The sequence below is a fragment of the Rhinolophus ferrumequinum genome, chromosome 20, assembly GCF_004115265.2.
Source record: "Rhinolophus ferrumequinum isolate MPI-CBG mRhiFer1 chromosome 20, mRhiFer1_v1.p, whole genome shotgun sequence".
NCBI lineage: Eukaryota > Metazoa > Chordata > Mammalia > Chiroptera > Rhinolophidae > Rhinolophus > Rhinolophus ferrumequinum.
Genome location: NC_046303.1, coordinates 43,124,332 through 43,148,742, shown reverse-complemented (window position 1 = coordinate 43,148,742; position 24,411 = coordinate 43,124,332). Strand labels below are relative to the sequence as shown.

The following is a 24,411-nucleotide window of genomic DNA, read 5'->3' as shown; positions in this document are numbered from 1 at the left end:
ACAGCCATGACTGTGCAACTAAAGACACTCACGAAAGAGGACTTCCAGAACTGCTTCACAAAGTGGCAAGAACGATGGGATAAGTGTGTTTGAAATGACGGGGATTAATGACAATGTGTCTTTTACTGTAATACATTTTTGTAAATTTAAACATTCAGTGTATGTTTTGATCATGCTTTGTTATTAGTTTCTTAAGGCTGCCAATATTACCACAAACTTAGTGGCTTTAAACAACAAAAATGTATTCTCTCATAGTTCTGGAAGCTAGAAATCTGAAATCAAGGTGTAAGGCCCCACACTCTCTCTGAAGGCTCTATGGAAGGACAATCATTTGCCTCTACCTAGTTTCTGATGGTAGCAGACAATCCTTGGTGCTTCTTTGCTGTAGACACATCACTTCAATCTCTGCCTCCACTGTCACATTGCAATCTCCTTGTGTATCTGTGTCTGTGCCCAAATTTCCCTCTTCTATAAGGACATCGGTCATTGGATTAGGACACATAATCCAGTATGACCTCATTGTAACTTGGTTACATCTGCAAACACTCCATTTCTAAAAAAGATCCTATTCACAGGTACTTAAGGTTAGGACTTAAACATGTGTCTCTTTTGGAGGACAAACCACACAAATGCTGATTTTTATATTTTAGTGTACATTAATAAAATAGAATTAGCTCATCAAACAATGATTTCCCTGATACAGTATTATTGCTTAAAATGACTGAAGACTAAAGTTAAAAGAAATAAATCAATTTAAAGGAATATCTTGAGTGAAAGTTTCTATAGATGTTACTGAGACATAGGAAAGGTTGTGAAGTTGACGCATTAACATTTGGAACGTACTGAGCCAGCCCAATCCCTTTCTACAGGCAGGATATTATCTAGAGAGAAAAATAAGGTAAGTAACTAAGCTTCTTAATAAAAAGCTTCCCAAAAGAGATTTTACAATCTCCCTCACAATTAGGTCATTGTGCTACAAATCTCATTGCCTGAAAGTTCTTCCTTATATCTAACCCAATCCCTCTTCAGTTAAAAAAGATCACTGCTAGAAACATACCCTTTATTCAATTCAAAACCATTAAGTCATTTAGCATATAGGTATGTAAATTATAGGTATGCAGAACTTATAATAGCTTAAGAATTTAATAGTTCTATGACACATGGATTGTTTGTTACCTATATAAAAGTAAGATTTAAGAAGAAAATGCACATGGTTAAATATAAAAATTAGGGTTCATACCCAAATAGCATGTGTTCGATTTTTTTAATCTTGTCACAATAAAACATATAACTTTTAAGATGAATTTTTAATCAATTTCATGCTTCAAATAGTTATATAAATCTTGTCAAATCAAGAAGGGTAATGTGATAGTACAATCTCATTTGTGAACACCTAGAATACAATTTTGTAATTTGGATTGACTTATACATTCATTTTAATTGATATTTTATTTTTTAGGATAAAACTTCTCTCTTATGCAACATTCATTCAAAGCCTCTCCACTATAAATATGATTTTTGTATGAACGATTTTGTTCCTTACTGTCTTTTGCTCTCACATTCTCTTTACCCTTTGCAAAAAAGCAATGGCTTTAATTTTGAATAGTGGATGAGCATCCTAGCTTTGTGCCTAAAATCTCTTGGTACTCTTTTCTAGAAAAATTACATAACAATTTTATATTCATAATGCAAACTTTGATAATTTTGCAGTGCTTTGTGGCATAAAGCAGAACTGTTTAAAAAGTTTTCTTAAAAATAATTTTAGAAATTTAGTTTTATAAACTTTCATTTATAATATTACACTAAAAACTTCTTTTTAAAGCCTTCTTAGAGCAAAAAAAATTATATTAAAAATATAATTTTAATCAACAACATAAATCAAGTTTAAGTCAACTTTTTCCTTAGCACTGTATTTCAATTTGGAAGTACTGGCATAGAGGACAATAAGCAAAACCATAAACTTCTAGTGAAAAATATTGTTGGCACAAATTCATAAAACTCTAGAAATATAAACTGAATGCAAAAAATGTCAGAATATTTATGTAATGTACTGAATATGTTTGGAGCACACTTTTTAATGATCATCAACCTTCCACAATTTCTGAATTATTAGTCAGGCATTTTGCTTTCACCTTTCCTTGATCAAACTGACACAATGGTCATTTCACAACACATTCCATCTTCTGTTGAAAGATAAGGAGAAAACAGTAAGTAGGAAGTAAAATATTAATAGTTAAATTCATTTTTAAGATAATCATTCACGTTCTCTAATAACTATGGTATTGTTTTGTTCATAATCCCCTTCATTTAAATTTCTGTAAGCTTTGTGCCAGCTTGGATAATCTTGAAAAAAATCCGTCAAATATGGGTATACGGATATTTGGTACTATTTAGTTTAAGAGTGGAATTAGGCAATAAGAGTCTAAGCAATTCCATTAAAAAGGAGAAATGTTTATTCCTACTGTCTACTTGAATCTGCTTAACACTCAAGTTTGTTATTTTATATCTTTGAGAATCACAGATGAAAGATACTTTCCCTGAATGAAGTGGATTATTTAGTGAAGCTTACTGAAAAGCATCATACAGTATACTTCACCAAAGCTGTTTGACCCAAAAGATGAAGAATCACTTTACAGACTAGAGAGTCAGTGGCCACTGGTTTCTAAATTTCTTGCAGAAGTCCTGAAAACCTCACTTGATTTGTTACTGACAAAATAACTCCTTTAATGTATCCTTTGTTTATTAAATGAGTGTTTAGTCTAATATGTGTCTAATACGTCAAACATTCCTGGCTTTGGAATCTTATAATCTAGGTTTTTCAGTATGGGACACATACTGGTTGTGATTTTTTTTTTTAATTATGAAATCATATAGAACTTTAAAATCCTCTTTTCTCAAGTGAGATAATTATGTTAACCTTGCAAGTATTTGTACTGATAAATTGAGAAAGTGAATGTGAAATTGTTAGTGTGGCTGGCATATTAACAAATTTCACAAGGGATAGCTAATGCTACTTGTTTTTGTTTTTCATTTGTTCCCCTCCAATCAGCAGTTCTTGAACTTTTTACTCTCAAGACCTCTTTTCAGCTTCAAAATTACAGAACTCTAAAGAATTGTGTTTATGTGGATTATAACTGTTGACATATTTAAAATTAAAGTTGAGAAAATTTTGTATTCATTCATTTGAAATAACAATAAACTGATTAAATATTAACAAATAAGATTTGCTATAATACTTTATTTCTAAAATAGTTTTTAAAAAGTATCTGTGGTAGGTTTTATTTGTTGGAAGGCTATGTAGAAAATCTGGCTTCACATAGAGGCATAGTTGGAAAAGGATGTGATATTTTATAATATTTTATGTAATGGATATTTTTTTGATGCCACACAAAAACTAAACACACAGTTTCTAAAATGTTACTTGCTAAAGTTTAGTTGCATGGCAGTGAGAAAACCAAACTGAAACAACATCAATAAATATTTCATACTCTGTCACATTAAAATCTACTGGCCTATTTTACAATGTCCGTGGATTTTATTGGAAAATATTGATTCACTGAGATTTGTAGACCTTCCAAATGTTGACACATTTCACTATTGTACTAGTTTGCTAGGGCTGCCATAACAAAGTACCATAGACTGTATGGCTTAAACAACAGAAATTGATATTCTCATAGTTTTGGAGGCTAGAAGTACAAGATCATGATGAGGGCAGGGATGATTTCTTCTGAGGCCTTTCTCCTTGCATTTTAGACGGCTGGCTTCTCCCTGTGTCTTCACATTTCCTTTTCTCTGTGTGTTTGTGTCCTAATCTCTTCTTATAAGGACACCAGACATACTAGATTGGGGGTCTATCCTAATGACCTCTTTTAACTTTTCCTCTTTAAAGACCCTATCTCCAAATGCAGTCATATCCGTAGGTAATGAGTTAGTGAATGGAATTCAAAATGTGAATTGTGAGGGCACACAATTAGGGCTTCAAAAATTACGCAGTATGAAAAATCACCTTTGTTAATACTGCCATCAATGTCATCAGAAAAATCTGTAAGTATTGGGTAGACATGGTTGCTACCCAAAATTCTAATTTTCTTTTGCAAGCTTGAATTTTACCATGAATTTCAAAGAGTGCTAGTTGTTGACTTTGAAGAGACAAGCTCCCTTTAATCATCAAAAAAAAAAAAAAAAAATTTCTGCCAGATACTCTGAATAACTAATTTGCGTATCAGTTTTCCTTGAATAAAAAATGGTGTTCTACGAAGTTCAATTTGTAACTCAAACAATATCTTAAGTGGGGTTCATTGTGGCGATCACACTTTGGTATGCAGAAGGGCTTTATGTGAACATCCCATGTCACATAACCATGTAAAAAAGATGTGTACGCCAACATAGATTTAATACAATCAACGATTTTTACTGCTTCATCGAGGACATTCTTAAGTGAAACATTTGTTTAATTACAAGTGGATGACAGTGAAGCCTACAATAACTATTAGCGCAATTTGGTGCCACTGCTTTGTTTCATGCTAGGGCATCAGTTCTACACACCACAGTTTTTGCCCCAATGAGGCAAATGTCAGAACAGTCAAAAAAGAAAATAATGTCTTTGTGTTACTATGAAAATAATACTGACGTTGTGGACTCCCTACAATTGTTGGGGGGGCTTCCAGTGTCCTCAGCCCATACACTGACAACTATTGCCACAAATACATATTAAAATGTAAACATTTTATTATCATACAGAACTGCAAAGGCACTTTCTAAAGGAATTCTTTTATGAGGATTTGGAGGGAGGTGATAAAATTGTAATAGAGGTCAGTATAGTGTATATTCAAGAGATTCGTTGCATGATAAATCCAATTTCATCTTTTTTTTTCCTTTCTTTGGCTATTTTTATTCTGCTTAGAAAATTGCCAGACTGAGCATTCAGGAGCTCTTTGAGTCTCTAGGGCCACATGAATTGCGCATGTTACTTTTTGCTTTCCAGCAGAATCCAATGAAATAGTTTGCCAACAGCACCATTTGGAGAAAGTTTGGTTTGAAGGAAAGAACCGTACAGATTTGTGGCTCTTATTTGTTAATCATGAGACCAAGTTTGTATTTTGTTTTTTGGGTCTCACAGTCACAGATCCCTAGCAAGGATTTAGACATGTTTTCAGTTCCTCGGACGTTCCTGAAATATTTTTAATGATTAGACATGATGTGCTATTACCAGCATTTCTCTCCTTTTAAAGAGGTCCTATTTAGTGGCTGCTTCAGAAATTCACGCTTGTGGTAATTAAATGTCCAAACCAGACACATACCCACTTTCTCTTTTCTTTCCTTTCCTGCCTTTCTCCTTCCTTCCTCCTTTCCTCCCTTCCTCCCTTCCTTCCTCCCTCCCTTTCCATATCTATGCATTTAGTTTGCTCAGGTTCCACCCTTGTCGATAAAATGTATGAATTTCATAAACATATTCGCTGAAATATGTCTTCTTGAAAGGCATATTTCAAGAAGCATGAAAAGCATGCTTCTTGAAAAGCATGACATTAAGAGGCTTTTGACTAATAAGACTAGGATTAGACAGCTTGCTTTCTCACTAATTATAATAAGTACCACCCTTTCAAGTTACACCTGCTGTGTCTTGGTTTTCCTACCCCTAAATAATACCTGTGTTTACAATTTCGATAGGAGAATTAAAACTATTCTATGTAAAGTACTTACATATAAATAGCTGTTAATGTATTAGTTTAAAATTATCCTAAAATTATAAAAGATGAAAAATAATTTAAACAATACTTTTCTTTACATGGGTGATTAAAACTAGTTAAGGATAAAAATCTATAACCATATGTACGTTTTATATCTTTGAGGGAAAAAGCAATAAAAATATTGTATTCAGAATATATCTCTCTATGATCCAGTAATTCCACTCCTAGGTATCTATCCAGAGAAATCCAAAACTTCAATTCAAAAATCTTTATGCACTCCTATGTTTATTGCAGCACTATACACAATAGCTAAGACATGGAAACAACCAAAATGCCCATCGGTAGATGACTGGATTAAGAAACTGTGGTACATTTATACAATGGAGTATTATGCAGCCATAAAGAAGAAAGAAATCTTACCATTTGCAACAACATGGATGGATCTAGAGAACATTATGTTAAGTGAAATAAGTCAGACAGAGAAAGATAAGTACCATATGATCTCACTTATTTGCGGATTCTAAAGAAAAGAATAAGTGAATGAACTAATCAGAAACAGTTTGGGAGACAATGAGGAAAAACTGAGGGTTGCTAGATGGGCGGGAGGGGTGGGGGGTGGGGGGGAGGGTGAGGGGATTGGAGGGCAGTCGGTGACCACAGGATGGCCACGGGTTTGAAAATTAATCTGGGGAGCGTAATTTGGTGGTTACCAGAGCGTAAGGGGGTTGGGAGGTGGGGGATGAGGGTGAGGGGGATCAAATGTATGGTGATGGAAGGGGAGCTGACTCTGGATGGTGAACACACAGTGTGATTTATGGATGATGTGATACAGAATTGCACACCTGAAATCTATGTAATTTTACTAACGTCACCCCAATAAATTAAAAATAAATTAATAAAAAAATAATAAAAAAAACCCAACTAAAACAAATTTTAAAAACGTTAAAAAAAATATATCTCTCAACTGCCTTATGATATTAATGTAACATTTTAGTTACTGTTCTTCTATCATAGCCCTTGAATATGGAAGTCTCCAAACATATCAAATTACATATCTCTAAAACCACTCTTATTTCAAAGTATATCTATGCTTATTGTACCTAACTTGCAGGATACATATACCTTCAAGTTAGAAATTATTAAGAAAAATTATTCAAACTTATTTTTAAAACCACCTGACCTCCTGAAATACATGAACCAGTGGTTTATGGTACTGATTATTTTAGTAAAAGTAAAAGAGGATAAATGTTTTTTAGTTAGCATAGTACATCAAAGTTGAATTCAGTGAAATAAACTGGTCTCTAGGTATTTCCATCCTGAAAGAATTTTTGAAGGCTTTACTCTCAAACATTCATGTCCACCTCTCTGGATCAAATTTTAACCTTCATCAGTCTTTGCTCGTCAACAATTTATTTTTTTTTCCGGAATCCTGAGGGATATACATAGGCCCTGTTCAGTGTTGGTCTGAAGGCATTAGATAGTTCTCATAAATGAGTATTTAGAAATCTGTTAAAGCCCTTACTTTGATCTAAAAAGGCAAAAACACAGCATCAAAAATGTAAGTTTCTCTTTATGATACATATGTATTTTTTTTTTCTGGCTATATTTTAAATTAGAATAGGCTGTTTGCTCCTTATAGCTACTGGGGAAGTGGAGAAGGGATAGAAGACAAGTGACCTATCCAGAGTCCATCCCCATCCATTTTTATTCTTTATTCCTTATTTACTTGAGACTGTGTGTGGCATAGGTAGGTGGGTGAGGATGGGGATTGAATTTTTTGGCAACCAGAACATCTATCTCGCCTGAAATTGGTACCACAATGAGCCTTGTGTCCTGAGAGCAATTCTGGATATTTAGCACCATTTATCTGTCAACAACTAGTCAGGAACTGTTTATTTTCCATTTTATTGTGTCATAAAAATGCATCCTTCAACATGTCAGAATTAAAATTTATCTTTTTTCTTATTAACTAATTTGGTGTGGCTGAATAATTTGCAATTTAATTTGCCCAAATGGTTTCCCAGCCACCTTCTTATTTTTTCAGAGACTACTGTGCAATACCCCATATCTGCTGCCCTTTCCTCTTTAGCTGGTGCTGAAGTATTTAAAACTTGTTTTAAAACTGTACTATTGGTGTGCTTTCAATATTTTTTTTCATCTTTTTTTCCTCAATTATATTTCTATTTTTAATTTTTCTAACCTTTTGGATTAAAGTTTGAAACCAAACTAAAGTTTGCTTCCAGAAATAGCAATTGAATGGACAGTTACAAAATTTTTGTGCTATTAGCACACAATATACCAAAACTCCTATGGGGAAAAATATGACTTTTTGGATGACAATTTTTGCACAGTATGGAAAGTGTAGTTATTAAAAAAATAATCTAGAAACATTTTACTTTTCTTGTGTGTGTGAAGCAGAATGGTACATTTTTAATTAAAATATTTCTCCATACTCCTAAATATTCACCAAGTAAACTTATGATATACTAAAAAACTTTTCAGTAAAATGTAGTTACAATAACAAACCATATTCCATGTATAATATCTTTCCAAAAGTGATATATAGATATGGTGCCATGTTTCTTTAGAAAGTTAACATTGCTTTATGAAGGATCATAATGTCATGTTGTCTTACTTTACCAGTAGGTTTTAATGTGTACCTTAACACAATGAAAAATACAACTGTTCAAAGCAACCTCTTTTTTATTCAGAATTTTAATGTTAATATAAAGTAATATCATTATACTATGCTAGATGGGAGACCCAAGTACTAAATAGCTAATGGATTTTGTTTTCCTTTTAAAACATGAAAGAAAAATTGTGTGTGTGTTGTAATGGAAAATATTGAGTATCAAATGTATATGAAGATTCTTTAGAAAGTATTCAGTGCCACATTATTTTTTGTGGTAGGTAATTTTCCCTATTTTCCCAGTTGATGAGAAAGAATCAGAAAATGAAGTGACTGATTTTTCTTAGTAAACTAAGTTTCAAGTTAGCTTTCCTGTGCTGTACACATTCTTAGTATCTTGATAGAACTATTTCTTTCTCGCTGTTGTCTAAATCATCATTTGACTCACACATATGATATGTGTGTTTTTATACATAAATATATGTATATGTGTAGTTACATACATATATTTATATATATAGTTCTCTCTGCAAAAGTATTTTAAAGATAATTTTCACAGCATTACAATATAATCCAACATAATTTTCTATACTTTCCGAAAATTCTACTCATGTACAAAGTGATAAGCTTTTCAGAAGTATTTTCTGAAGTGATAAGAAGCAAGCAGCAATGTATATAAAGTGCAAGATTTATGATAAAAATAATAAAGTTAATCATGTGAGACTTTGTTAGATCAGATCTTTAAATATTTAGAAATATCCACATTATTGATTTAAATTCACTTTCTTCGTAGCTATTTTCTTAATATAAGTATAGCCTCTTTTTACTCCTATGTGATATATTAAACGTTGTAAGAAAAATATGTTTTTATTTAAATTACAATAACTTTGGCAAAGTTGATGTTGAAATTTTAAACACATCTCATAAAATATGTTGAACCTACTCCATATTTTCATTAAATGTAGCAAGTGTTACATCACATGTTCTTATGGAAATGTTTTAACTGATTAAAATAAATTCTATTAAAATTAGATAATTATCCTCATGAAATATTAGTAACAGACTTGGGCCACTTTTCTATTATTTGTGAAATTTGGTTTCATTTGGAGGTGTGTGGACAAACGTGGAAAGAATGTGCAGACAGTTGCAAATGGTTTCCACCTATCAACACAGTGAAAGAGAGTAGAGACATAGAATGGCTGACAGGAACAAAGGCAAGAAGTGCAATCTTCATATTATAAACCAAGTAAAATTTTGCATTTCTAAGTACTTTTTAATCTGTTTTTAAACCAGACTACAGTATAATGAAAAACTTTAAAGTCTAAATCTCTATTTCTAGTGTTTTTCATTGTAAACATTATTAATATCCCTCCTTTTGACATGTTGGCTCATCTAAAGACCATATTAACATTTTCCAGAGAAAATTTTACATAAGAAGGTGCAAATATGGCATTTTCCAAAATGCAGATCAGTGGTTTCCCTTTATTTTTATATACATCTCATATCTGTGATTTGAATCACCGTATTTTTTCAGAATTCACTGTGTATATTTTCAATTCCTGAATATATCACCGTGTTTAATCATATTTAGTTTTTAATTATCATAAAGAATGTACAAAAAATGACAGGCATCTTATACACATGTGGTTGGTCTGTGTATGTTTCTCTAAGATAAGCAAAGAATTCTCAAATGTTTTTGTCTGACTTGCTTTATTCATTCATTCTTTAATTCATTCATCAAACCTACAGGAAATATTTATTGAATAAACTATGTAGAAGTCAATCTCCAAAAAAGAATTTCAATTAGAATGTGCTTTTTGTTTTCTTAAATTGATTTTTTACTTTAATCTGTTAAGTCACTAATTATTGACTATGTAAACTCTCAAGTTAATTTATGTACTTAAACATGATGAATCATGGAGCTTGCCCAGAAGTGATTGTCACATTTATATTTAGGAACATGATTTAATTTTCTTCTTTTTAAAAGCTATTGCTATTTTAGTGACTTTGAAAGCTGAGAAGAGTGCTAATCCATTCTTTATTTAAACTTTGGTTATTTATTTGATCTCTTTCATTTCTTAGACATATTAAATTCTGTACTATACCTCTTATGAGCCAGGATGTACTTATCATAAAATATATTAAAAATTTCATTTTACAATTCAGCCCTATACCGAATTTTATTTGAAACCCCCTGTGTAGAAGTCTAAGAGCAGATAGAATAAAAGTCAAGCCCATGTACTGAGAGATTATATTTCATTAGTAATATGTGTGAACTTTATTATCTCGAAGAGTCTAACAACTTCTGAAGTTGCTCATATTCTGTGAGATTTTAATTTGTACTGTCATCCAAAAAATTTTTTTTAATTTGTTTTTATTTTGGAGTCTAATTTCCTGATAATTTCTGAGTTTAAAATGGCAAGGAAAGGGCTTTTGGAAATTGCAAAAGGTCATACTGTCACATGAAATAAGTTAGGTGCAATGAAATCCTCTTATTAGCAAATGTGGAGCAAATTTGGTTGAGGATAGATCAATGTTGTAGAAGTAGAGCCAAGAGCAATTTTTTAATTTCCTCCTTATCTTTCTCTTTGATCATTGCCAAAGATAATACCAGAAGTAATTAGATGAAAAATAATTTGACACCTTCCTACCTCTTGGACTTAGTAAGTATCCTTTTTACCTGACCCTAAAAAATTTTCTGCACAATTTATTTGCTTATAATTGATTCTCTTATCTTAAATATTCACTCTATTAGGAAGACTCTCCTGTTTTATCAAAGGAGTAGATTTCTCAAAGGTCCTAGGCAAAAATCACATTTATAACCTGGTCACCAGCTCTGATTACTTCAGGTCAAGTCAGATAGATAGATAGATAGATAGATAGATAGATAGATAGATAGACAGACAGATAGATACAGAGATACACATATATTTAAATAGTCTTCAAATATAAAGAAAAGAAAGCAAGGAAAAGCAAAAAGCAAGGTAAAGAGGGAGGGTGAGGTGAGGAGGAAAGAAGACCAAATTTATAACATCTTATTTAGTCTACTACAATGATTTATTTCTTCAAAAAGACTTTACCTGGTTACACAAGAAAATTCAATGTAGTAGCGAAAATAAAAAGAGAAATAAATGGTTTGAACAATAAACGCTTCACAATAGGAAACAGGAAGTGCAATGTTTATAGTCACAGTAAATTCTAATGAAATAAGTATAACTTCTTCTCCAATTAAATCAACTTATATATAGAAAAATGATTTGGCCAAAATCACTCAAAGATGTAAGAATTTTGTCATTTTACTCAGAAATTGAAACATAATAGTATTCACCCAAATCTAAAAACAATAATCTCCTTTATTTTAAAGTGGGCTTTAAAAATTATACTAATTTGGAAGTTTAAGCATTAGTATGATAATGACTAAAGCTAGACATTTTAAATAATTGTCTTATTTTTCTGCTTTTGGCTTCTAAATTTTTTTTCCTTTTTGTCTTTACAGTTATATCTTGACCTTCTACACATCTTATTTGGAAAAGTGTAAACTTTTCATTGCAACATCTATGTTGCCTCATTCTGTACTATGCTTGTTTTTCTGTACTTTTCTCATTATAGGTTTAACTTTTAATATGGCCTGTTGTTTAGGAATTGGTATAATTAACTCAGTGCTCAGAAAAGGTCACGTGCATGGTTCTAATTAATTAACATAACTAATATATCAGAGGAACTGATTACATATAAAAGCATGCCTCTACTAAAGTGATTTACTCTAAAAATATCAATGGATGGAGGATAACACATTGAAATGTTGCCTTGGATAGATAATTGATATAAAGAAGTGGCCTTGATAACAATATTATGAATATGTTGAAACAGTGCTTCTCAAACATTAATATACATATGAATCTCCTGGAGATCTTGTTAAAGTGTGTGTTCTGGGGGGGAGGCCTGAGATTCTGCATTTCTAATAAGCTTTCATGTAATGTGGATGCTACTGGCTCGGGGACCACATCTGAGTAGCGAGGATCAAAGAGACCTCTCCATATGGATACACTACAAAACCCCATTCTAATAAATGTAAAAATAAAACCAAAACCTTACACTTATATCAAGAAGCTTTCAGAAGAAATTTCATAAGCATATCACTTAATCATTTTAAAGACAGAAAAAAAGTGACTGAGAGAGTGTAAGTGACTTGTCAAGAGCAACAGATCATAATTAAAGCGATAAATCTGAAACCCAGGTCTCCTAGATGTGAACGTTTTCCATTCAGAAGTTACAAAATAATTTAGTTCGTTTCAAAACAGCAAATGACTATTATTTTTTTGGAAGGCGGTAGTATGGGGTGACAGTCTTGCGGTGATGTTTATTTAATTCCACTATTTCTAAGAAACCTCACTATATTCAGTGTAGTTATCTGCTATAAGCTCATAAATCAAAGTTTTTAACTAGCGATAATGGATTTATTTTTGATCCTTTTACTCTTTAGCAGACATCTTGATCAATCAATAAAGCATTTGACTGAAACTCTTTGCCCAAAACCATTTATACAATTGCAAGCTCCTAAAGATATAATTTGTAAACTCCCTCCAGAATTTATCATTTGATGAAGGGCCAATTTTTACTTCTTGAGTTTGCTATTTCCCGTCTAGACAATTACAGAATGGTATTTTTTTTTTTTTTTGGATAATTTTGCTGTTCTTTCAATTTTGTTTTCAAAGTTTACAAAATGATGCAGTTGCTTTTTAAGACCATGAACTTTAAGAGTAAAACTTTTCTCAAATACTTACAAATATCCCTGTAGGAGTCTTGTTCATTCTTTTTTCCCCTGATGCTTATTCCTAACTCCCTTTTTCTTCCATACAATGATATATTGCTATATATTTCAGATTCTTTTTACAATTTACACTGTTTTTGATGATATTTGCATTAAAGAGCAGTCAGACTAATGTTAGATATTTGAAACCAGAATATTTTGGGGGTACATTATATTTTCTCGAGTGATATAAAAATGGTCATATCCTAATTTTATTAAATAGCACATTAAATGTAAAAAAATAGGTACTGTTTGCACTCTTTCTAAAATAATTAAAAGTGTATTTATATGCAATAACTTCTTAAAAATTTTGGTCACCATAACATAAAAACTATTTCACTACATCAAAAAGTCTGGAATGGCCTGATATCATTATTAAAATCATTAGCATGCAATAGTAAAGAGTAATTTCCTAGATTTGGGCGGTGTCAGAGCATAACTCCAGATGGAAGCTGATTACTTACCTATAAAATGCTTCCTTTTAGAACTGAATAAATTTAGATGTTAGGACGGGATGATGCTGTTTAATTAATTACATGACTGGTTTAGAATATACGACTAGCTTCTTTAGGTGTATATCTGTCATGCCCCTCACAAAGATATCTGCAGCTTTATTCCATTCAGTTCTTCCTCAGCTACTTATCACAAAATAAAACACATATATTTCTGATATGGATTGGTTAATAAACATACTCATTTTATAGTTAAACTTGATTTTAGGCCTATAATTAGAGAATTTAATTTCTCCGATGAGAACTGTCATGAATGGACCAATATTTTCTCAAAATCTGATGACATTATAAGAGAATATTAAAAAAAAGCAAATAGGATTTTAATAAACCTGTATATAAAATGCTGGTTGCTTTAACATAAATTTTATCCGATGATAAAACAATGGTACTCCATTTTAGCAGGGATGAAAATAGATTAAAAGACACATGTGAACATTTTTTTAAAATGGCAACTCCCCCATGAACTGACTGCCCCACGATTCTACGTAACACTTGTGACAGCAACCTCTTTGGATGTGTTATCTATGGAATGGTGTTATTCATGTTATCTATGGAATGCTAATTATGTTTTAAAGCGGAAACCAATTAAATGTAGTCCACACGTCATTATTCTTAATTTCTGTTTTATTTAAAAAATTAATCTGTATATAACCCAGCTTTGTTAATATCTTATAAAAAATAAAAATACATTTTAATACTTTCTAATAACTAAATTGATTTTGAGTTGCTATTAAAATAGATTTAAATATATAAAATTTACTACTTTGTAAAACATTACCTCATAAGGCTCTAATTAAATGGAACACATGTGTATATTTGCATTTGATTATATAGATAAATGGTAAGCCCAACTATCTAGGACTTAAAGAAAGACTATATAGTTGGATTTCTGTGATATAAATTCAAATTTTGGCAATTTTTCAAGATAGACTTTTAAAATGAGGATACTTATTTCTTATTTTTTTTCAGATAGACGCATTCCCATTTCCAATTTTTAATAAAATTAATTTGACTGAATACCTGATACCATCCCTATAATAAGGGGGTAATGTGAAAAATATTCAACAACCACATTGGTCTAAGGTTTTACTAAACAGAAAAAACACTAGGCTTCTCAGAAAAAAGTTCAGGGGTGAACAACTTTTAAGGACTGAATACAACACTGTCTGCAATGGAAAATATAATTTTAGAATGTGATGGCCCATTTCTGGAGGAAGCTAACAGAAAATCAGTTTCTTCATTAATTTCTATGCATCATAATACCCATGAACCAACTGAATGTATAATATATGCCTGTTCATATTTTTACACTTCCTTTGTATTTACCCATATTGCAAACAACCTTATTATATTTGGCTCAAACTTCTTAATGTACAACCTTGAAATTCTTGGAGTGTTATTTTACATATGAGTTACTATGTATTCAAGAAAGTTGCTATTATTATCATCTCTATGACTCTAATGAGCAAACTAAGGTATCAAAAGGTTGAGTGACTTGCCCAAGGTGAGATGGCTCATAAAGGCTGGAGCTGGGATTTGGCCTTTCTTGGAGTGGCACAGAGGGTATATTCTTAACTATTTTGCTGTGGTGACTCTTGGGTTCTAAATGGACATTTTCTGATGCCTATAAATTTGACTGATGCCTCGAAACTGAAAATGATAGGAAATAAGATCCTCCACATTATAAACACAGATTCTAGTTACATCCAATTAGACTTACTAAATAGCAAACACAATTCACCCAGGTCCACAATATATAAGAGAAAAGTAGAACTTGAATGGGTGACTTACTGAGGCAGTTGCATAAACAGCTTAATCAGAGTGTTGTGGTATTTACCTTTCTTCCCCCTGCTGCCACCTCAATACAAATGAGGAGAGCTCCCGAAGGTATCATGCTACCCACTCCACCACTGGATGCTTTCTAAGCAGTAGAAACTCATTAGGGCATCTCTGAGGTTATTAGGCTAGAGCATATTGAGATAATTCTTGTGCAAGCCTGATATGTATCTCCATGATTTGGGGGATATTTATGAACAAAGCATCTGGTGTCACTTATCATCTGGGACCACAGAGCAGGATAAAGAAAAAACATGCAGTGTGAGTACCCTGTCCCCTAGCAAGTGGCATGTGGCAAGGATGGAGGAGTTACCTACCCATTGGCCTAGTGAAAATGATGCACAAATGGCCAGGCTCAAACCATCATCACAGCTTCCCATACAAGAGAGTATCCTCCTGGGGAAAAGGATTCCAGCAATAGAATTCTTTTCTAAAAAGTGTGCTTCCAGGAAGTGGAAACTAAATTGAACCAGGAAATATGCATGGGTACACAAGTCCACAAGCCTTAGGGGAATCCATTATCACAACTTATGATGAATTAGCATTTGGGGCCTGACACAGACTGCTCGGAAGATAACAAAACCAATCACAAAAGATATTTCCCTCCTTTTTCTCCAAATACACTGGAGAAGAAAACGTGACCCAGGAGCAAAGGGTGAGAAATAGAGAAGAAAGGGCAGAAAAGGAGACCCTGTTTGCCTTCCCACTACCAGTCCTCTAGCCAAGCTAGGTAATAACTGTACCATGCGCTGGCATTTAGTTTAATTTAAAACTTAAATCTTGCATTGCATGCGAGATTTAAGTTTTAAATTAAACTAGAACGGACTTTTTAATACCAAAAGGAGTTAATCACTAAAATTAGACCTGTTCTTAGGACTGAAATTTATAGCAAAAAATTCCATGCAAGGCTGGGAGTATCAGAAATGTTTTAAGGTACTGGTTTGGAAGAGAAAAAAAAAAATCCAGCCATTTCTTAACTGTACCCTCATTGGATTCAGTCCACTTATTAAAGAGTTTAAAATACATGGCACCTGTATTACAGGAGCTCATAGTTCAAAGAGTAATTAGATGTACAAGTTGTTTCAACTTGAGAAGTGCAAAGCACATGCATTTATTAAAAGGAAGGGTGTCTAAACTAGGGAGCTTATAAGAGATACTGAAATCTATATTGTAACCTTAAGTACGACTCTATTAGCTATGTAAAATGTGGCAGACATAGAGTGATGGATTGTAAATGGTGTTCTCGGCAGAGGGAGTTCTATTCAGGAAGATTCTCATGTAAGGCATAACATCACACTCTGAAGACCTCAGTCCAACATGAATGTTACTCTGGAGGAAGAAGGCACCTTACAATGTTTTGTGGAAAGAGGGGTGAGAAGCCCAAGGCAGTAAGAAAGACCAAAGCAAGCAGTAATTTTAAAGCCATGCTTTGTTTTGTTTTGGTTTAATTTCTGCAAAGACATTTACTAACCATGGATAGAAATACCAAAAAATAGTTCTCAGAAGCCCTTCAACTGAGATCAGTTAGGGCAAAAAAAAAAAGGAAGAAGAAGAAGAAGAAGAGGTACAACTTTCAAGGGAAAAGAAACTTGAGGGACAGGTAAGTAAGAAGTTCACTTACCGGATCCAGAAGAAACACCACACTCCCACAGTCACAATCAAGGAGGTCCAACTATTTGAACCAAGATGTGTCTTCTTTTTCAGGCTCCTGCCCTCCAAGCAAACCTGATGAGTCGCCTTCTCGCCTGCATCTTGCTTCTTCCTTTAGGTTCTGCTCCCCTTTGGGGGCACTATTTCTTAGGCGGGTGAGGCGGCGAGCCAACTAAGGCCCCAATGTCCTCATTGATTGTCACTTCTTTTTTCCAGCTGGGTGTTCATCGCACCTGCATATCATCCAAGTTGTTCCGGAACACCTCTCTGTGTGCCTGTTGGCCATAGCCAGGACCTATGTGCTTCATGGGCCACCAGCTGCTAGAGGCTCTGGCTGAAATGGCACCTATACCCGTGAGGCCCGCCTGCCTCTGGGAAGGAGATGGTGTAGGGACAGAGTCCCAGGGAGCAGTTTCCAGGCTCTCAACCTCATGTGGAAAGATGCTGGCTCTAGTAGTAGATGGCCATCAGCTGGGATCAGATGGCCATCAGCTGTAACCAGTTAGCCATTAGCCACTAATATAACTGCCGTGGCTATAGTAGCAAGTGCGGGTTGTGGCTAGCAAGTGTGGTTAGCAGAAAAGCTGATTGCGGCTAGCAAGTGGGGTTGGCAGAGAAACATACAGTGGATTGCGGATAGTGTTCATCCTACTTCCTGTGTCTCGCCCTGCCGCCAGCGAGACTGGGTACAGGAAGACCCCTTGTTGGAGTACTGGTGGATGTTTGCTTTTCTGTCTCGACCAGCCGCCATCGAGAATATAGTGGTATGTGTCCCTATCTATGGCTCCGTTGTTGTTCCTCACCAATCCTGCATTCTTGGATATTCTTGGATGCTTGGCCTCACCATATCCTGCATTTTTGTGTGGGGAGTGGGAGCTGAGTCCCTGCATTACAGAGGGCTCAATGCTCTGCGCCAAGCCAAACTGCTTCACCATGGAGTAGGCAATGCAGTGACTTCCTTCAGGTTATCTTGCCCCTTCCCTAAGAAGTGACACTGCTGGAGTTGATTGCTCACTTCTTGCCGCTCAGGGTCATGCACATTACTCACAACAGCTGCTCCTTGCTGAAGGGTGCTGGTCTCTCAGGAGCGTCAGAGCAAAGCCCAGTTCATCCACAACACGATGGAAGCCGGCATCACAGCCTCCGTGGGCTCCAGCAATCAGCCACCCCAGACATGGCCTGACTGATGAAATGCAACTGCTCTGAGTGCTTTCTTTTAGACAAGCTCCTTCTTTGCTCCAGTTGGGCACTGACGCGCTTCCCTTTGCACTTGAAGATGTGCACGTGGGCAGACTCATGGCCCTCCCACGCAGCGCCCAGTGTGCTCTGCGGCTTCCTTACCCAGAGAGGAGCCCGCAGCATTTCTGAACCCAGCACCAGCGCCGACAGGTGCTGCGAGTAGAAACTGCTGGCCTGAGTCAGTTACAGCCTCTTCAGGTGCTGCTTGAAAATCGACTCCTTTTCTGCAGTGTGGGAAGGTTGATGAAGACGGTCGGAGTCTGGCTTCAGCAAAGCATTGTCCAAAATATCAGCTCGGTGGATGGAAGCCAGAACACGTTAGTGTTCTGCGGTACCCATTCTAGCAATTTCCACCAGAAGCTGGTTGAGGGTCCCCCCGCTTCTTGGTGTTGGAGAAGCCGGATGTGGTGGTGCATGAGGGGGCGCTACTTGCGCACCACGTGCATCTCATCAGTGAACAGGATGCTGGCCGGGCGCAGGCTTCCTTGAAGAGCCTCCACAAAGGGCCAAGTCCTAAGCCTGCGTTGACCTACACAAACTGCAGGCTGGCCATCGCCAAAAAGGGCCCTGGGACCTCTGTCACTACCTTGGCCAGCGGTGTCTTCCTACAGCCTGGAAACAAAACAACAACGTGCCCTTCAGAACTTTGGCACCAAGGTGAAGGAAGCGGAAGCACTCTGAACTCTTCAGATAATTCACAAACTCTCAGATTTCTAGTTTGGCTTCATGCAGTTATCCTGCTGTCTTTGCAGTTTACTCCTTTTCCCTCTTGCTGTCTACAATAGTAAAAATGAGACATTTTAAGTGATTGAAAGCACAGAAACCACCTTCCCTTCTCATCATTCCAAGCAGATGGAAAATATGTCACAGCCAAGCCCACTGCTGTCATCCCCAAGGCAGGGTAGGTGTTTCCAAAAAGCCCGTAGGCTTACAGGAACCTGGGATCCTGGCTTTGCCTTCGGCTTTCAGCTTCTCTTGAGCTGCCAATAGATTCTAATGAACTGTTTCGCTGTGGGCAGCCTGTGTTTGTTCGACCCAGGACAGCGGAAGCCTCCCGAAACATAGCACTGGGGTGCAGGTCGACCTCCAACACATTGCCCCAGAACACTGCCTGGATGTGCTGCACTTTGACTTTGGCTAGCAGCTCGTGGCCAAAGTCGACCCAGGAAATGTCACCCCCCCTGGTGCTAAGCGAGTTCAACAGGCTCTCCATGACAGCACAGAGGAGCAGGTGAGCAGCCACTCGCGTGCAGTGTGGTCCCCTTCTCCTTGTGCCTCCTCTCCTCTTCATCGCCTTCAGAGGCCTCCACTTCGATTTATCGTTGTCTTTACTTTGGTAGTAAGTACCACTGAAAGTTTCCAGAATCTGATTGGGTGCTGGGCTAGGTGCTGTATCAGCCACCACCACTTATCCCTTCGAAGGTAGGGGTTGGCAGTCACTCTTGAAAGCTCTGTAGGTACCATCTTCCAGCCTGGCGAGACCCACCCTAGGCCTGTGGAGGAGACTAGGTATAGTCTCCTCCCTGCCCCAGAGTGGAGGCCTGGGCTCCATCCAGCGCTACCCTGTGCACCCCCAGCCCCTGGCTGAGGGACTTTTTTTTTTTTTTTTAGTTTGTACCTTAACCACTGTATTTACTTTTGAAGGGGAAGATAATTTAGCTTTCCCACAATTTCCATCAGCCTACTCCCCTAAATCACCACCCCCACTCCATACATCATAAAATGTGGTATACTTGATAGTCTAATGAATCTTCAAACCTCACTCCTTTTCCTACCAAACAGTTCTCTAAGCTTGTCTCTTAGACATTCTGGAGCCACTGTGTAAATATTATCAACCTTCAAATTGTATATACATATACATATATTTATATATTTATATTTAGAGTATACTAATACAACTCACATTTCACTGAATCATAGTGTTTTTGCATTTTTGAAGATTATTTCTTAAGTTTCCTGTTTTGTTTTATGGAAATACAAGTGCAGTAAAAACAACCTAATAAACCTGGGGGAAGGATCTAAGTTAATAAAAGCCTGTAATATGTTTACTAAAAGACCTAAACACCAGATGTTCAGCCTTCCTAATTCTATGTAAAATGTTCATAACAGCAACTACTGCTTATGCATCCTGTCTCCAAGACTTATGAATAACAAACAGTTACCTCGTTTTGTTTAGCATATAATATGTGGCTCTTGACTCTGCTCTGAGCATTTATTTGACTCACATGACACAAGTTTTAGAAATACTACTGAAGATTTGCATTAAGTGAATACCTAAGGGCCTCGGTAAACGGATATCTAGGTTGAGTTATTGCTTAAGTGGTGTTTAACAAAATTATGCTTGCATCACCTGGGGATATTTTGAAGGGATGGTTTGATATAGAAGACAGCTACTGTAGTACTACTACTCCCTTCAATTGATTTAAAGGAGAATCAAGTCATGTAAGGGGAAAAAATATAGTCAGATAACCATTGCCACTAACTGGTGACATAATGGACCTTCTTTCCTAAGCAATGTTATCGATTTTGAGAGCACAGTTCTTTTGCTGCTATATAAGAAAATGAGACAGGGCTGTATGTGTGTGTTTATCACATTTGTAAATTCTATAGGAAAGGATTGGCCCATTGCATTTTATTCAGAGGTAAAAGAGAAGGTATATTCCTCTAGAGTGTATGTGTTTTAGCCCACACTATACTTTCAAAATATGTACAAAGTTTTAAAATACTAACTGTAATCAAGTCATTTATGTCCTAACTAGCTATTTTAATTTTTAAAAATATTATCTCCCTTGAGAGTATTACAATATTAGTATAATATTGTTACAATATAAACATTTCATTTAAGTGTCACATAATGCTGAATAGGCAATGTTTTTATCTTGGAATACTCTAGGAATGATCTGCTGGTTCCTTTTATAGGTATTCTTTTGCAAAGACTGATTAGAATCATAAAGACAAATAGTATTAGAAGTTTCCACCATGATGTATATAACTGAAAAAAAAAAATAGGTGACTATTTTAGTTGTGTTTAAATATAATTTACCGTATGACCCAGCAATCCCTCTCCTGGGTATCTACCCAAAAAATCTGAAAACACTTATCCATTAAGACACGTGTGCTCCAATGTTCATTGCAGCTTTATTTACGGTGGCCAAGACATGGAAACAACCAAAATGTCCTTTGATAGATGAATGGATAAAGAAGTTGTGGTACATATACACAATGGAATACTATTTGGTGGTAAGAAAAGATGAAATAGGACCATTTGTGACAACATGGATGGATCTTGAGAGTATGAAGCTAAGTGAAATAAGTCAGGCAGAAAAAGCAGAGAACCATGTGATTTCACTGATATGTGGTATATAAACCAAAAACAACAAAAGAACAAGACAAACAAATGAGAAACAAAAACTCATAGACACAGACAATAGTTTAGCGGTTACCAGAGGGTAAGGGGGCAGGGGGGTGGTAGATGAGGGTAAGGGGGATCAAATATATGGTGATGGAAGAAGAACTGACTCTGGGTGGTGAACACACAATGGGATTTATAGATGATGTAATACAGAATTGTACACCTGAAATCTACGTAACTTTACTAACAATTGTCACCCCAATAAACTTTAATTAAATATATATATAATTTACCATTGCAAGGAAAGCATTTTGCAATCCCAAATTATTGGGGAAAAAAGTTTAGGTACATTTATAAAAACTGACATTTTTAAAAAACACAATTCTCAGAATATCATTTATGAAATCTCCAGTAAAACAGCTAATGGCTTTATCATAAACATATTAGTAATCTGTACCCAATAACTACCCATGGTGGATGTTAGATAGTCTAATAGAAAACAATGTGAAACACTGATTTCTAGGTTTTAGGTTGTTGCCATGTCTTGGCTAGTGTAAATAATGCTGCAGTGACTGGGAGTGCATATGCCAAATATTTGGCAAGGGTGGCCACGGGGCCATACAGTTTTGATGTGGAAGGTCCATTTATTTTGGATGACAAAAGAGTCAAACCAAAAAGAAAGGACATGGAAGGAGATTAAGAGATTAGGAGGAACTGAGAGGAGTATCACGGACAACATACGTTGAGTATCTATGCTATGTAAAGGACTCCCTAGGTGTTGTGGAGGACGGGACAAAACCAGAATAAAATTTGGCCTCTCCCATCTTGAAGGCGATCTAGAGCTACGTGAGAATAGGAAAGACAGTAAAAGGAAAAAACATCAACCACATCAATTATACTTTTCTTAAGTGCTCGATGCTTTTCAGGTCCAATTCCTATAATGGCAACAAATGATTTGCCAGTATTAGTGACAGAAGAGTCAGAAGTCACTCTACTAACCATTCATACTCAACCTCTCTTTTCCATAAAGAAAGGATGGCTCTTCTAAAGTATCTAGGGTTTCAAACTAAACAAGGTCCCTAAATTTGAATATTGCCCGGTATTCTTATTTTGGTGTTTCCTCTAAATATATAGATAGTTAAAATGTATTTCTGGAAAAAGTTGGTGAGGGTGAATTCATGGATATCTACTTGATGACAAAGAATAATTTTGAAGAGCACCAAATACATGAATTGAATGGAGATATAAATGTTGGAATTATTTTAAATGTGATAAATTACTTCAAATATTTGTTAGCCATTTCAATGAAATTTTACATACACAATTGCAGGATGAAGAGTGAAATGGTTGATGTATCACTATAGATAATACATACTCTTTGCTTAAGTAGCTAATGGTCTGGTAAGAAAGACACTTACATTACTAAATATAATGCATTTGTGATGTGTCCTTCCATTTATAGTGGTCAAGCCATTAAGTCTTGTGGAGTGCAGGAGAAGGATTCCTAAAGGATGACACATTTGTCTGAGTAGTTGAATTTCATCGGTGTGTGTGTGTGTGTGTGTGTGTGTGTGTGTGTGTGTGAAGCATTTAAGAAAGAAAACAGAAAACTCAGAGAAGATGATGAGAATGGATTTAAAGTATGACAGCCCGTTGTTAGGAAGGCCCATTTAAAGGATACTATGTAAAAATAATGAGCCCAATTGATGCATTTTCAAGTTATTAGAACAAAGTCCTATTGAGTTTTGTAAGTAAAGTAGAAATCTAACTTTTAAGTGTCTCATTATAGCATGATCTCCACCATTCTGTATTCCCCAGACCTCTGTGATTTCACAGATCTTAGAGGCAAATGTCATTTATTTTGTTCTCATTTTTGTAAACTATGTTAACCACACAGCAATGCATATTTATGTTAGTCTGTTTCCTGCCACACAACCCTGCTCTGTTCTCTTTCCTCTACCCCCAACTGCTGACATTCAGATGCACATACGTAGGTACACACACACACACAGTAAAAAAAGATTTATGTTTCTGCTTGATGACTAGCTATTAAATACAGCCTTCGGCTATGTGAAGATAACTAAAACATACACAGGTAGAACGCATTTATATAAAGAGAAGCAACATCAAGTTCAGGCAGTTAATGCTAGAAATCAGCCATCAAATAGGATTAGCTTAGCTTTACTGGAGACTTTTCCTTCAGATTTTAAACTTTCATTTCTCCATTGAAGATTATTATTTTTCACTCCAAACATCCAGAACTAACTGAAGAAAATAACCTACTTGTCTAGACATTGCCTAATGGACTGTGGGGAAGGGAGGTGGGGAGGACGGAGAAGATTTGCGGCAGAAGAAATATCTGGACAATAAGTTAAATGTATGTATGATGAGTTGTTTTCAGAATAAAAATATTGATTGGATTCCATATGCACTTTTTGTGGAGGGGCATTAATTGACTAGAGTATATTCAAAGAAGAACACGTGGCACTTTAAAAACTATTTATGAAAATAATGTGTCTCTAATTTGGGAGAGACTTGAGTAATTTAGGTAATTAAGTAAGCAGTCGGTAGGTACATAAGATAATGAACTTACAGGAGAAAAAAAAAGAAAGAAAGCGCTACTTTACTCTGCTATTATTCACTCGTGTGCTCCCCAAAAGAATAGAACATAATGTGTAGAGGAGACAGAGGTTCAC

The 24,411-nt window shown here is 35.3% G+C and overlaps 1 pseudogene; it reads right to left on the bottom strand.

Annotated features, from left to right (window-relative positions):
* The window catches only part of LOC117012226 (keratin, type II cytoskeletal 8-like), a 49,885-nt pseudogene extending 31,826 nt beyond the window's left edge, over positions 1 to 18,059 (bottom strand).
* Between the last annotated feature and the right edge of the window lie 6,352 nt (positions 18,060 to 24,411).